A 15,463-nucleotide genomic window follows, 5' to 3' on the forward strand; every position below is an offset into this window, starting at 1 on the left:
GTGTGAGACACTAGAGCGCACACCCCTGGAATGGGCTGTTTGAATGGTTACCCCCTAGATTATATGAGTACACATCCCTGGTGGACTTTAGGGTTGACACTCGTGGGCTGGATCCTGTCGGCTGCGTTCAGCCTGGGGTACGCTATGGCTAGGTATCTTTGGGGGTGTACTTTGGTGATGGACGCTACTGGCGTAGATAACCCTGACACGGACCCTGGGAGTGTTGGCATTTTGGACGGACTCTAGATGGGCGGGCGCTGCTTGGAGTGGACGGCTTTGGGGTGGACTCTGGGGGTGCGCGCCGCCTGGGGTGGATCTTCCAGGGTAGACTTTATGGGTGAGGCCTGGAGTGACCTCGGGGTTGTTGGTGCCCCTTGGCGCAGCGCTGGGAACGTTGCGAGCCTTTAGGGTCTCCCACCCTCTGAATCAGGACTGTGGGTCACTAGGTCTGGAGGCAGCAAAAGGGTTAATGCGGTGTGCTTCTAATCCGCGCAGCGATCGGAGCGCGCTGACAATGAGTCGCCGGAGAATGCGCCCTGTGTTGTGTGTTGAATTTTCTTTCTCTTCTTCTCCTTTTTTTTAAATTGGAGCCCCGGAAGAACCTTTAAAGTTGAGCCCCAGCCACCAGGGCTTCAAAGAACGCCCAGCGCGTCCTATTGCACTGATTAAACACGAGCTGATTCGTATCTGAGTCTGCACCGCCGAATCTTGTTAACGATGAGTGACAACCGCGGTGGACTTCAAATATCAAGTGCCAGTCACCACAAGCCGCCCTCCCCCGCCTCTCTAGGGCCGCCCCCTCCCAGTCCTGATCCCTCTCCCCAAGTGGGTGCCTTGTACTCGGTGGAGCAAAACTTTGAGAGCCCACAGCTTTGCCTCCGGGCTTTGTTTTTCTCCCTCGGTTGGCTTCAGCTTGGAGCACAGAGGTGTTCTCTAAAAGAAGCAAAGGGGATCTGCGGATTCCAGGTGACCTTTTGCAAATGGAGATGGAATCTCTCCGGAAAGAGCTTTCCCTCCTAAATCTGGATTTCGTCTGCTTAAACCTGAAGCATACGTGTGCCAGTCAGCTTCCTCTTGCCCGGGAGGTCGCTGGTCCAAAACCAGAAAAAGCAGACATAATCGTGTTAACATGACTTTTGATGGAGTCTTTAAAACTGATTGGTGAACCTGGTTTTTCTCTTGGTAGTTTAGAAAAATTAACTTCCGAGTTCATTGCTTTTATCCTGGAAGCTTACCAAAATAAGGCGCTGAGTATTTGGAGATCGAAGGGAATAGGAACTTTATACTTACATTATGAATAGCTCTGTTCTGTGTTCTGTATACTAATGAGTTATGTGTGGTAAAAAGCCCAATAATTTCAATGTAATACTTAAAAGTCTGACTTTAAAAATTACAATGAGATAGCTTAACAAGAACCTTATAACTTAATATTTTATTTGAGCTTATCTAATGTTATCTGGGTGGCAGCTCTCTTTCCCTTAGGTTTTAATAAATGCCCTGTCTTGTCTTCTGTATGGAAACAAATCACCGTGTGTTTCTGATTACTTTAACCCCTTCACACCTAATATACTCATTTCACTTTTTTGTGCCACCTTTTACCTGAGGATGTTATCCAGAAGGAAAAGCATCTACTGATTGTGTAAAATGGAATCTAGTTTGTGAGAAAAACCAGGTTCAAGTGAAGAAATCGAGATCACTTAGGATGACCTTCAGAGATGGAGTTCAGTTTCTCGTCTCAAAAATGAAAGTGACTTTCACTTGGCAGTCACCTATATGTTTCAAGATTGGCTCACCACTTTGAACAGTGGAAAAGATCTGCTAGAGGCCTTGTTCAAACTGTATCAGACTTTCTCAGCTGCATCTTGCAGGCCATGTAAGGTGTTGTCCTTTCACAACTGCAATTAGTGAAAATCATTCATTGTATAAATACATGTACTAAGGTAGCAGCCATACTTTTCAAAGAGAGGGATCTTTTATTTCCTTGTTGCCAATAAAAGCACAGGCACCTGTTTCACATTTATATGGTGCAAGAAAGTATGCAGACCTTTTAGTGTAAAATTTAAAATAGGTTGTCACAAATTTTAAAGTCATCGACAGGTTTTTGTTCTTTGTGCTACGTGAAATGTGTAATATATCCATCATTTTCTATATTATATTGGAAATTCATATTACAGAGGAGATGTCACCATTTGACAAAACCTCATGTATCTTGAAAATGAAAATTCCGGTGCCGCTGTCGAGATTTCTGATGAGATGATGAGCTGGTCACATGCACAGGAATGCATTCTCTAGAATCTTATCAGATAAAATGTAACATTTTGCATGGAACAGTTACCACTAAGTTGAAACTGTCATAATGCCATATTGATACTGTGTATCTATCTAAGGCTGTTCCTAATTCCTCTGTAGACTTTTCCTCTTAGAATATGTCTATGGGTCAGCTTGGTAGTGATTTCTAGCAGACAACAAGGGCAACATGTTTAGTAAAAGTTATAAATGTATGGCTGAAGTTACAAGCAGGAATCTATTTCTGACCATGACGTGAAGTACCAGGTTTGGATCTTATAACTTCAGTGCGTACTGCAGTTTCTTCTCTGTACATGGAAATGGAATATACTCTGCTTATTGGTGTGTGTTTAATTGTTCATGACTCGTCTGGATTCCTAAAACGCCAAGTCACTAGTTATGGAAGAAAAGTGGCAAGCAATACATGCTTTCTTTATGCTGTGCACCAAGTATGAGTGGTTCAGAAAGAGAGCTTCTGAGGCAAGGGATGCATCAGAGGGACAGGGGTATCTTGAGATGGAGAATTCTGTTTATCTGGAGCTGAGGAGATGACTCTGCTGATAAAATGCTTGCTGGGTAAATATGAAGAGCTGAGTTCAGATCCTTAGCACCCACTTAAAAGTCCTGATGACCCTAGGCACTGAAAGAGGGGAGATCCCTTAGAGTTGCTTGGCCAATCAGGTTAGTAGAATTGCTAAGCTCTGGCTTCAGAGAGCTTCTGTTTCAAAAAACTAAAATGTTGTTTCCTGGTGCACATTAGAATCAGGTGGACATTTGAGGGTATGCAGGACCAACTCATTTCGAGTGAACCACCAAGTACTTTCCAGGTGACTCTCATGTCCACTGCCATTTACGAATCCCTGGCTACATTGCTTTGCTGTCTCACTCCAGTTACCAGCTGATTTCTGGAAACTTCCCTAAGCCAGTGTTTCACAGCTTGGCTGCACACTGGACTCCTCTGGGAGCTTTGAGGCAGAAGTATACTTCTAGACTTTGTTGACTTGAGGTTTGACCTAAGCAGTAGGATCTCCAGACTCCCCAGTTGGTTCTGATGATTAGTCAGGTTTGGGGACCACTGTTCTGTGTGACTCCATTCCCTCCTTTAATCTTGTCCCCAAGCCTTCAGATCCTAGTGGCTTTTATGGATCTGGTTTGTTCAAACCCTGCCTAGGTCTTTCCTATGCAGCCCTTTTAGTCTGCATTGTGTTCCTTACTAATGAAACTCTTCATTCAGCTCCTGACTTGTGCTACCCCTAGGATTGCATTAGAATCATTAGTGTCATTTATTTATATGACAGGGTTTCCTGTGACTCAGGCTCCCCAAACAAACTCACTGTGTATGTAAGGATGACCTTGAACTTCCTTCAGTTTCTACATCCCGAGTTCTTGGATTCTGTGACATGTACCACCATACCCAGTTTATCGTGTCTAGGCTTCACCCCAGACCTGCTAGGTTTCAGAAGAAAAAGTGTTCGGTGTACTGTATGACTCAGTGGTTAAGCGCACACAGGGCTGCTCACAACCATCTGTAACTGATGTCCTCTTCAGGCCTTAGAGGGCACTGCACGCATTTGGTGCACATGTATACATACCTTCAGGAAAAACACCCAGGCATATTTTTTTTAAAGAAAGGGGTTCTACATGTGAGATTATCATATTCTATTTTGTTTCTATCTTTGTGTTGCTAATCCCATAATCTCACTGAATTTATTGGGACTCTTACCCTGTTCTCCTGTGGTCTGAGCCATTTTCTTCATGCCATTTCCCAGCTGGGGGTGACGTCTGCTAATTGTCCTTTCTGCCACTTGTTTGATGGAGAAATAACAAAGCAGTGTTAATTGAGGTCACTGCAAGTCTAGTCTCCCTTTAAGCTCCTATTGTTTTCCATTAATCCAGATGTGTTTTGTGTCCCCTCTTCCTCTTACCCTCTGGACCAGTTCCTTAACTCTGTAGTTTGAATTTGAACCTGATCATGGGTTCCAGACCACCTTGCTTCACTATAGGCTGAACAGAATCTCCCCAGATGCCTGCACACTTAACAGAGGGCTGCTCGTCACTTGATTGGGTGACTTTTCTATGAGGTCTGCATGTAACCTACCTTAATGGTCCCTTATGAACCAAGGATGAGTTTCTTCACATGCCCCCGTTCTTTAGAAAAACATTTGTATGTGCGTGTACATGTACTGCAGCACCAGTGTGGAGGACAGAAGAAAACTTGTGAGGCCTTTTTCTCTCCTTCCACCATGAGGGTCCCAGGGATTGACCTCAGGCTGTCAGCTTGGAAGCAAACACCCTTGCCCACTGAGCCATCTCACAGATCGGAACAACTCTTGAGAGAAGGTAGCGCTTTGTTCTTTTATCTGTGGGGAATCTCGATGTGGAGGTGGTAACTGATTTGCTCAAGGCTCCAGGAGGAGTGCTGGTGGAGCCTGAAAGAAAAGCCAGATCCAGGATCTATGAACATAGCTTAGGTCTCCCTGGAGCCTGTGCCTTTGGAGGAAAGAAGACAATAGGAACACTCTGATCCGTAGTGCAGAAAGATGATGGGTGAAACTCTAAGTAGTCTCTGGACTGACCTGACCGTGACTCAGTTTACCTCACAGTCATGATTGCCAATAAAATCATATTGGAGAATTCTGAGGACAGAGAGGAGAAATGTGCACACCATCTTCTGTATTCAAACCCTGCCCCCTAATAAAATAGTTTCTGCCACTTTGGTATTGCCTCCCTTCCACTCATTTTCCTTTCTACGCTATAACTTGAACTCCAGTGAAGTGCGTAGTGTGCTGCCATGCCAGGGTGAACCACCAGGAATAAACATGCCGGTTCTTTTTGGAGAACATTTGAAAAATTCTTTTTTCTACTTTAATGTGCACTGAATTTAAGGCTTACAGAGGTGGAGACTGTAAGGCACCAGTAGATCTTTTGGTTACTGCTTTGCGGTAGTATGTGTGTTCTCTAACAGCAAACAGTTAAGTTCAGCCACCTGCTGGGATTGTACCCAGCTGGGAAGTCCTGTATCCTAAATACCTGCTTCAGACAAAGTGGACACTGTGAATGAGGCTGGTGTCTACATGATACAGGCTTTGCAGTTAACTAAGTTTTAGGTTTCCCTTCTAAGAGTGCTTGATTGCCACATGGGATTGGAGTTTTAGGTTGCATGGTACTTCACTGCCTTCTTCTGACTCGTGTTTACGGGTCACAGAGGTCAGGTTAATGATATCTTCTCACTATAATCATGTCGTGAAATGGACACAGGGTAAGGAGGAGCATTGAGATTTGTATAGGCTCTGGCTTTGGATTTTCTAAGCAAAAATGGTATTGAGAAAAAGGACCCCATGAGTCCCATGCTTGGCAGTTGAGTAAAGCCGAGGGTGGTTTGGGATATAGTTCAAAAGGTGTGCTATAGACAGTCAGTGAATTATTTAAAGATAAAATTTTAATATGCATATCATTGCTCACTTAATAGTTATAGTAAGCAGCAATACATATGAACATTCTAAGTTTGTAGTTTCCTTTAATGTAATTAATTTGACATCAGCATTTCTACAAGACATTAGAAACTCCCCCTAAGTTTTGCATCTCTTTTAATAAGAGTGTACAAATATTTGTAATCTTAGTCCTGGGGGAGAGTGTATTTTGTCAGGACCATTGTTCTGTCACTTCCTGCCATCCATAGCTACACAATCAAATCCCTGTGATAAGCTTTTCAGTGACTCCCTGGAATGCAGAAGTCTGTTCTTTGGTAGATACCTTCCTGCTGGTTACAGGTCTCACACCTGAGACCTTCTCGAGAAATACTACATTTATAGCTTCATCACATTAATACAGTTTTCTCTCCCCAATCTGTAGAAGTGAAACAACAACAAAACAAAGCAACAAACAAACAAATAAACAACTCCAGAACATTGCTGTATGTTTTTATACCTTTGCCATTCTGGTAGGTACAAGGTTTGATTCATGACAAGCAGCTCCAAAGCCAGAGACTATGGCTTGGCCTCATCTTCTACTTTGTGGGGATGAGAATAATTTCTCTAAAACTTTCGTAGAAACATGACTGTGGTAGGTAGAAAAAGTGTTGGGCTAACTATCTGTAACCCTGGCTTTTATTTATCTCTGTTTGAAACCACCTTGCAGTGTGGGGAAGCCTGCTGGCCTCTCCTTAGTGTATTTTCCTACCTGTGAAAGGTGGTGGTGGTGGAGCTTAGACTAGTGAGTCGATGTTCAGAGTCGTTCTGCTCTGATTCTCTCCTCTTCTGTGTTGATATCCCTTCTCCGTGTCTCCAGAGTCTCCGAGTGTGCCTGCTGTCTGGGGCTCTGTGACTCCATATGTCTTCGCTCCTAGGAACTGCTTCCTTTCGCTTCACCATTGTCAGGGTGTATATATATAGTGTTGAAGACAACTGGTGCAATGCAATATTTCTCCTTAGGTGCTGCTGTCTAATGTGTGATAGATTTGCTACAGCCCGAAAATGGTTCATGCTCAAAATTTTAGGTTCTGTAAAACAAATTAGTGCCGTAATTTATCAGTGTAAGCCTGAAGTTTGTAGGAATAAATATTCTTAAAATAGGAGACATGTATTTATCTAAATGGCTGGAAGAAGAAAGAGCATGACGAATCTAAATCTGGTGGCAATTAATGCAGTGAGAAATTTAAACAGAGATGGAATAATGATGGCTATGAGGATGTTTAGATTTACTGGACAGTGACCATCAGTAATTTAAAAATTACTTAAAATTAGCTCTAGAATAATTTTTCACTTTTAACAGGATTAGCTGCCATTCTATTGATATACAGTGTCTAGAGAAGTTAATAGCTATCAATTAAATAATTCGAGTTCTTGACAACTGACTTGTCAGTCAAGTAAATTTATTAATTGACTGATCTCTGGAAATTAGCTTATTGAACATTTGGTCAGACTATGGTTTCTTCAGTGTTTTAAAAAATTTAGTTTTTATTTGTGTGTGTGTGTGTGTGTGTGTGTGTGTGTGTGTGTAAAATGCCCTATGTTTGCAAGTGCCCTTGGTGGCCAGAAGAGGGCATTGGGTTCCTTGAAGTTGGAAGTACAGGGTTATGAGCCTTCTGACATAGGTGCTGGGAACTGAATTCTGTTCCCCTGGAAGAGCAGCAAACACCCTTAACTTCTGAGCCATCTCTCTAGCCCCTAATGAATGTTTTTTTATTTTAATGTTTTTATTTATTTTAATTTTTATTATTATTGTGTATACGTGCCAGATATATGTAGGAGGAGGCTGCTTGTTCGTCCTGGCCACCCAGAACCAAAATAGCCACACAGAAACTATAATATTTAAAACACTGCTTGGGCCGTTAGCTCTAACTTCTTATTGGCTAACTCTTACATCTTAATTTAACCCATTTCTAGTGATCTGTGTATCACCATGTGGCTGTGGCTTACAGGCAAGATTCCAACCGGCATCTGTCTTTGGCGGGGCTACATGACTTCTCTCTTACTCTGCCCTTCTTTCTCCCAGCATTCAGCTTAGTTTTCCCTGACTACCTCTATTCTTTTGCCCTATCAGGCCAAGCCAGTTTTCTTTATTAACTAACCAATCTTCACAGCATAAGAGGAATCCTACATCAGATATATTTGCATGCACGTGTGTATCAGCACACACCTGCATGTGTGGTGGCATGTTTATGCTCAGCATGCCAGTCAGTGGAGGAAGGCCAGAAAACAACTCTCAGGAATGTGTTCTCTCTTCCTACTATGGTTTCCAGGGATCAGTCTTAGGTTGTCAGCCTCATACAGTATGTGCTTACCTGCTGAGCCATCGCACCAGCTAGATTTTGCTGTGTTCAAAACAGTTATTATTTTAAAATGGACAGGGCTGCTTCCGGAGGATGTGGGATTTTAGATGATGGGCTACGGGAGACTCTGGAACTAATTACTAGTCAACGTTATTCTCAGGTATAAGGTTTTGTTGTCTTTTCTCTCCTTCAGAACTTTCTATGTACTCCACCTGATTCTTTGCCATGAGAAGTTTGGAAGCTCAGCTTTACAAAGATGAATGGCCTTTATGAAATAAAAGTAAAAATAGTAGCAACCAGAGAATGCTTGAGTTCTGGGAGGAATATGACTATTTAGGGGAACTTCAGCACATAGTTACTTCTGATAATAATAGGTGGTGGTAATTTAGCTATTGAACCTGGGAACACTTGTCGGGTTTGGGTTAGGAAGGGATTTTGTATGACACAGGTATAACTGATCATACTTAGGTGAGAATGACCTTTTCCAGAGTTACTTTGTGTGTGTGTGGTGATTTTCTTTTGAGAAAAAAGTCATTTTCAAACTGAAGGGGAGTTGTAGCTATACTGTCTCCAGGTGGTATGCGTGGTGCAGGAGAGACTGAGATTATTCCTGACTAAGCTCTTCTGTAAGTTGCATGACAGCATCAAATTTATACATGAACCACCAGATGGCAACAGAAAAGGTGTTTGTATAGAATGCAGCTATTTCCACAGCTTTATTTTCTTTATTTTTGTTGCATATCATCTCTCAGGATACTTATATATATGCATTTTTGGGCTAAAACCATCATGAATTGATAATACCTGGCAATATAAGATCACAATCAGGAAATTGAATAGAGGTGCCATGCCACTAGAAAAAGATTTTATTTATATTACGTGAGCACATGTACTAACCATTCCTGAAAGAAATGAGCTTCCAGGGATGTGGCTTGTTCATTTCTGTCCCCGTGTCGTCCTTGCTTTTGCTCTGTATTCTTTTTCAAAAGCTTTTCCATAGCTCTCAGTATAAGCAGCAATAATTCGCAGAACGTTAAACAAACAAACATGGCTCTTACCCCAAAGCATTTTCTCTAACACCTTTGAAAGGAGGTCATGAGCTTGTAAACGTTGAACATATTTATGTAGTTGCTGGATAATGGTGCTTTTGCTTTAAGCAGAATATGTTTGTGTTTGCCTCACAGGCTTATCCCCCCTCCCTGCTGCTGTCATCTCTTTTAGACTCTTTTAGAGTCTTTTTCTTAGGCAAGTCTCCTGTGTACAAACTAGAAACTCAACCTGAATTTCTTCAGGACAAAAAAAAAAAAAAAAAAAAAAAAAAAAAAAAAAAAAAAAAAAAAAAAAAAAAAAGAGGAAGAAATAAAAAAGATTTCATTGGATATTTCCAAGGGAGTCATAATGTGCCTAGCAGGATTGCCACCTAGACAGACCTGGACATGTTCCAGACTTAACTTTCAGGATTGAGAGCCCAGGAATAATGCTGGTATGCATGAGGCTCTGGGTTTGAGTCACGGTAGCAGAGCTCTGTCTGCCCACCCACTGGCACCCTCAGATACAGCCTCTTTCGTGTGTCTCCTTCCTTCTGTGCCATTGTCATCTTGAGCGGTTGAAAATGGTTTTCTTTGCACAGCTGAAATCTAGCTGTTGTCGGTCTTTATGTTTTTAGTTTCAGATCCTCAAATAAGGATTGACTGAAAGCTTTGGTCCTGAGCCCAGGTTTTGTGAAACGATCAGGTTTTTTTTTTTCTTTTTTGTTTTGTTTTGTCTTGGTATGTGTGTGTGACAGGATCTTGCCATACAGTCAAGTCTGACCTAGGACTTGCAGTCCATCAAACTCCTGAGTTGGGATTACCCACACGCACTACTGTACTGCCAGGGTCAGGCTTGTATTTTCATTATTATCTCAAGGGAGATAAAACATTTCATGTATTGCAAAATTAAGATTGTATGGAAGAAACTAGAATGATGTCCATAGAAGACTGAGTAGCAGCAACTGTAGAGGAGGGAGGAAATAGCAGATTTGGCCTACGTACTGGAGATGTGAGTATAGTTTAGGATTTAGGGGGCACAAAGTAGAGTTGGGCAGTACATTGGAGTATGAATGAGGAAGTTTCACAGGCCACATTCAGGCCTCTTTCTAGGAAGATCAGTTGGTGAACATGGTTGTCCCTGAGCTTGGACCCTTGGGCAGTGTGGTCATGATCCAGGTTTTGAACACATTAGTGTGAGGTTCCCTGAAGGTTCAGAAGCTGAGCTCAAAATTAGAGGAGTAACTTAAACTTTTTTATAGCTATTCATGGAGACACTAGCTTTTTGCTTAGGAGAATGGCTTTGGCAGAAACAAAAGCTGACTCAGCTACTTGGGTGGGCTATTTAGTCTTGTGTGTGTGCATGTTTACTAGTTAGAGTTTCTATTGCTGTGACAAAGCACCACGACCAAAAGCACCCGAGAACATAAGCCCAGGGGTGGCACCATCCACAAAGGACCGGGCCCTCCCACATCAATCACTAACTAAGAAAATGCCCTACAGGCTTCCTACAGTCTGCTCTTATGGAAACATTTTCTCACTTGTGGTTCCCTCCTCCAAGATGACTTTATTTTGTGACAAGTGCACATAAAACTAGCCAGCACAATGTGTTTACTTGCCTACCTGTTCCTGTGTATGTGCACATGCTTGTGGAAGCCAGAAGTCAATGTTGAGTGTCTTCCTCAATCACTTTCCATCTTAATTTTTTGAAATGGTCACTCACTGAACCAATTGGAGTTTCCCATTCGACTATGCTGATTAGCTAGTGAGCTGGATCCACTTCCGCAGAACTAGCATTATAGCTGCATGGCCACCATCCTTAGTTTTTTGTATAGGTTCAGGGAGTACAAACTTAGCCCCTCATGTTTGTGCAGGAAATACTTTGCCAACTGAGCCATCTCCAAGCCCTTAATCATCTTTAAATCTTGTTTTGTTGCCTTGAAGGATTGTTAATTTTACCCATTTCATATAGCTGTTGTGAGGACTGGTTACATAGAAAGTGTTAAGGTCCTACTTAGTACATAGCATTCAGTCAGTAAGTGTTGCTTTGTTGGCATTGTTATTGCTATTTACACTTCAGTAGACAGGAATCACACTCTATTCACTCCCTGGCTCCATAGTATTGGGGATTAATGAGTTTCTGCGGTACAGAGTGGCATTGTGAACAATTGGAATGACTAAAGAGCCATTATACTAATAGTAGCTTTGCTGTGGTTTACTAGATAAATTGCAAGGAGAAAGAGTGTGGTGATGGGAACTGATGTGATAATATAGAAATAACAAACCGTTGGCATGGTAGTGGCACTATCATAGAATGTCCTGAATGGTATTATGGTAGAGATGTGACTGATAAGGACCCCAAGAAATGGCTCCTGGCTTTGTTGATTTGATGTGGATTGGGGATCTTTTCTAGAATAGTATTGCTGGATTCTAACAGCCAAAGTTGATCACAGAATGAATATGCCAGGGCCAAGTGGAGTTGAGAGTTTGTTCTCTTACTGTGGAAAATCCTCAAGGAAAACTGTGGAGTGTTTGGAATGCACAGTGAGGAGATGATCCTAAAACACCTTGGGAATACATATTTTTTCTAAGTTTGAAATATGTTCACTGTGCCCCTCATCAGCTGTAGCACTCAGGAGAGTGGCTGCTACCGCTCACCTGGGCAGCACAGTAGGGCTGGCCATGAAGATGTAGGTAAGAGAGAACTGACCATGAGGACATGAAAGCCTGAGAACTGGCCCTGATCCTTGCTCATTACTGCTAGGAGTGAATTAGCCAGGGCAATGCTGGAGAGCTCACTCTGGTGGTGAAGACGGGAGAGCTGGAAGGCTGATCACCCAATCTGTGATCTTCTGGAGCACTGGTGTGTGTGTGTGTGTGTGTGTGTGTGTGTGTGTGTTGGTACTGTGGACTTAGGACTGCTAGATCTCTAAGGCACAGGGCTACAACAGGATGTCCAGGAAGAGTCCCAGTGAGGGCTCAGTATCGATGGTGCAGAAGAGACTAGGGGCCTTGAACTAGACCAGTGATTCTTTGCAATGAACTATTGCATGTAAAGATGTATGGATAAAGGGGTTGACTTATGAATCACTGTGTCACTCTACAGTTTCCATGATGAGAATTTTCCATTTTTCTCCCCCCTTTTCCTTTCTCTTAAATTTTATTGTGTTTTATTTTGGGTGGGGGCAGATGGGTAAATAAACATGATGTGAAAGATGCGAAGACTAAATAAAAAAGAAATAAATAAAAGAAAGTTAAAAATATTTATTCTGGGAATAAAATACGGGTTGTTGTCATGGCTAAATGAGAAGTATTATCACAATTTTGTAATGTTACTTCAGTTTTATATTTCTTACATACCAATGCTTGCAGAGACATTACTATGAAAGCTGACATAGGGAGCTTAGATCTCTACCCTGCTGTAAATACAGAGAAGTTGTGGGAAAAATATAACAAAAACAATCAATCAAACATAATCTTGGCTTGTACTAGGGCTATACTGGGGACTTGATGTCTGTAACTTCAAACCTGGGGCAGCACCTAAGGGCTTAGGGTAGTGGAAGTGATGGGTATTTTGTAAGAGAGCGAAAGACTTGGCCTGACATTTGTATAATGTTGGAAAATGGAGTTGATGCCCTTGGCATTAAATCTTAAAGGGTTATGATATCTATTAAGAGACTGAAAAAAACCTACCTTTTAGTTTTGAAAAGGACACAGAAACTTGCTGTTTTCTGGGGGTTATGACAATTAGGAGGAAAAAGACATTTCAAAAGCTGAAACTCACAGGTGGGATGTTCATGTGTCAAATTTAGAATTTTTTATAGCTCAATTTGTCTACCAAGAAATTAACATAAAATATGGTCCAGAACTATGGAAAATAATTGAGTGCTCCAAAGTGAGAAACAGTCTTGTAGAGCAAATGAAAAGCCATGACTCTTGCAGAAGAAAGCTCGTGCTAAAGATGAGCTTGCAGTACAGGCATGTTCCAACCACACAGGGAAAGGGGTCACTGTGAAGGAGAGCTGGCAGATGTTACAAATAGAAGAGGGTGTGTCAGGAGGAGGTAGGGATGGTAGGGCCCGTGAAAGAGATGATTTAATTTGAATTTACTAGAGATTAAAACAGACCACAGTGAAAGAACAGATTAGAAAGTGAAGAACGGATTTGGGAAAGAACCAAGTAGGACTTCTGTAAATGAAAATTATGGTCATTAAATTTTAAAAAGTAACCTCAATGGATAGGTTATACAGCCAAGTAGCTATAATTGAAGAGAAAACTATTGATTTTTAAAGGAGATTTGAGGAAATTGGTTGGAATACAGTACCGAGGGATAGAGAGATAGAAAATGAGTGGTAAAGATTCATGAACTTTAGAATGAGAACATCGAATATCACCTCCCATGAGCTTTCAGAAAGAGAACAGGAGATACTACTGGAAGATACAATGGGCAGGATTTCAAAAATTATTATTGTTATTGTATATGATGTATGTGGGGGGTGTATACGTCCCATGGCACTTGTGTAGACTAGAGGACAACTTTTCTGTCTTTCTACCATTATTTGGGTTCTGGGTTTGAACCCAGGTCATCAGGTTTGCACAGTAAGTGCCTTTTCTTGCCGAGCCATCTTACCAGGCTCCTAGAAAATTTTCATGAGTTCTTAGATTCCAGAAGCACATTGGGTCCCAAGAAAGAAAAAAAACAATTTCATAGATATATACACTGTAGATGAAATACTAGAAAAGAAAACAGAACCAATTTAAGGTAAGCAGATGCTTAAAATGGCAGGTGTTTATCGTAGAAGATGATGAAGTATCTTCAAAGTTTTGAGGAAGAAAAACAACTGACCTAGGGATCTGTATCCATAAAAAAAATTCAAGTGTAAGAGTGAAACAAAGACAAAGTAGGTAATTCATAGAGTTTTTAAAGGAACGACTAGAAGTTGTATTTCATGAAGAAAGAGCTTGAAATCAGGAGCATAAGCTCCAAGTAGCTAAATGATAGGAAACTATGTATCCACACCAACCTTAAGTTAACTCGGTCACCTTGTGGTTTACAAGAGTAAGTACCTTAGTTAATGAGTACCACTGTTAATGGGCAGCCAAATCCAAATCCAAATCCATGGAATCTGCCAACAAAACCACAGGTGGAAAGTTGTGTATTTACCAAACATTCACACATTCTTTCCCCCTTATTTCTTAAACAATTTAATATTAAGACCTTGTTACATTGCATTTATACTGTATTAGGTCTCATAAGAAATATGATTTTTAAGTTTTTTAAAAGAAGCACATAAGCTGTATGCAGTACATTATTTTCTCTAAGGGCCTGGAGTATCTGTAGATTTCGATATCTGGTGGTGAGTGGGGTTAATTCTAGCACCGATCACCTTGGATACTGAAGGATGACTGTATTAGCATTTCTACTCCTAAAGTATAAAATGACTGAGTGTGAGGGGTAGTGGAACTGGATGGGCAGGTGGAGTCATAGAGATGTTGGTTAAAGGATATACAATTTTAGGGGAAGGAGTAATGCATTAAAGAGACACATAGCTAGCAACTGTGTTGCAATGCAGTAACTGTAGCTTGCAACACTGTTACATGTGGTGATTTTGGCAAGCAACAATATATTTTATCCTTTAAAATTTGATAGCAAATTATATTTTCACCAGGTAAAAGTATGAAAAAATGCATATGGTAATTAACTCAATTTTTCTCATTCTATACTGTATCCTTTCAAACTACATTAAATACAGCAAATGATACAGTTGACCCTTAATGTTTTGTGCAGATGTTCACAACTCTTGAGCTCATTACATTAGAAATAGAAGTGCCCCAGTTCAGTTTATGTAGTCAGTTTTTTCTTTCTTTTTTAAAAAAGCTATATTCCCAGGCCTTTTCTTTACTTTTAATTTTTAGGTATGGTCTAAGTTTCCCAGACTGACTTGAACTTGCCCTGTAGCACGGGCAGGTTTCTCTTGCCTCAGTATCCAGTAGCTAGAATTGCAGGTATGTGCCACCAGAGCTGGCAACTATACATAATTTCTTAAATTAAACTGCAATTTAATAACTGTGAGTAGAAGTTAATTCAGATGTTAATTGCACTGTGAGAAAGATAATATGAAATGATGAAGTTTTTTCTTTTTCTGTCATGGTGCAGTGGGCATGTATGTGGTTCACTGGAAGGCTTGTATGATGCATGGAATCAGGGAGATCAAGGCTTTCACAGGGCAACTAGTGGAGCCTTGGCATTCAGAGTATCACTTGGAAGCAGGAATGTGATGGACCAGCTAGAAAGAGAGGGTTGTCCTTTGCAGCATCCTCTACTGATTTCTCACTAATTCCTAACTTTGAAATCTAGTATAACATGTTGGACACCATG

At 41.2% G+C, this 15,463-nt stretch overlaps 1 protein-coding gene across 1 annotated transcript in view; it reads left to right on the forward strand.

The window, feature by feature from the left end:
• Sdk1 (sidekick cell adhesion molecule 1) overlaps positions 1 to 15,463 on the forward strand; it is a 935,030-nt gene that overhangs the window by 1,160 nt on the left and 918,407 nt on the right. The gene's annotated exons all lie outside the window — the stretch shown is intronic.

This window comes from Arvicola amphibius, chromosome 10 (genome assembly GCF_903992535.2).
Source record: "Arvicola amphibius chromosome 10, mArvAmp1.2, whole genome shotgun sequence".
NCBI classification, from domain to species: domain Eukaryota; kingdom Metazoa; phylum Chordata; class Mammalia; order Rodentia; family Cricetidae; genus Arvicola; species Arvicola amphibius.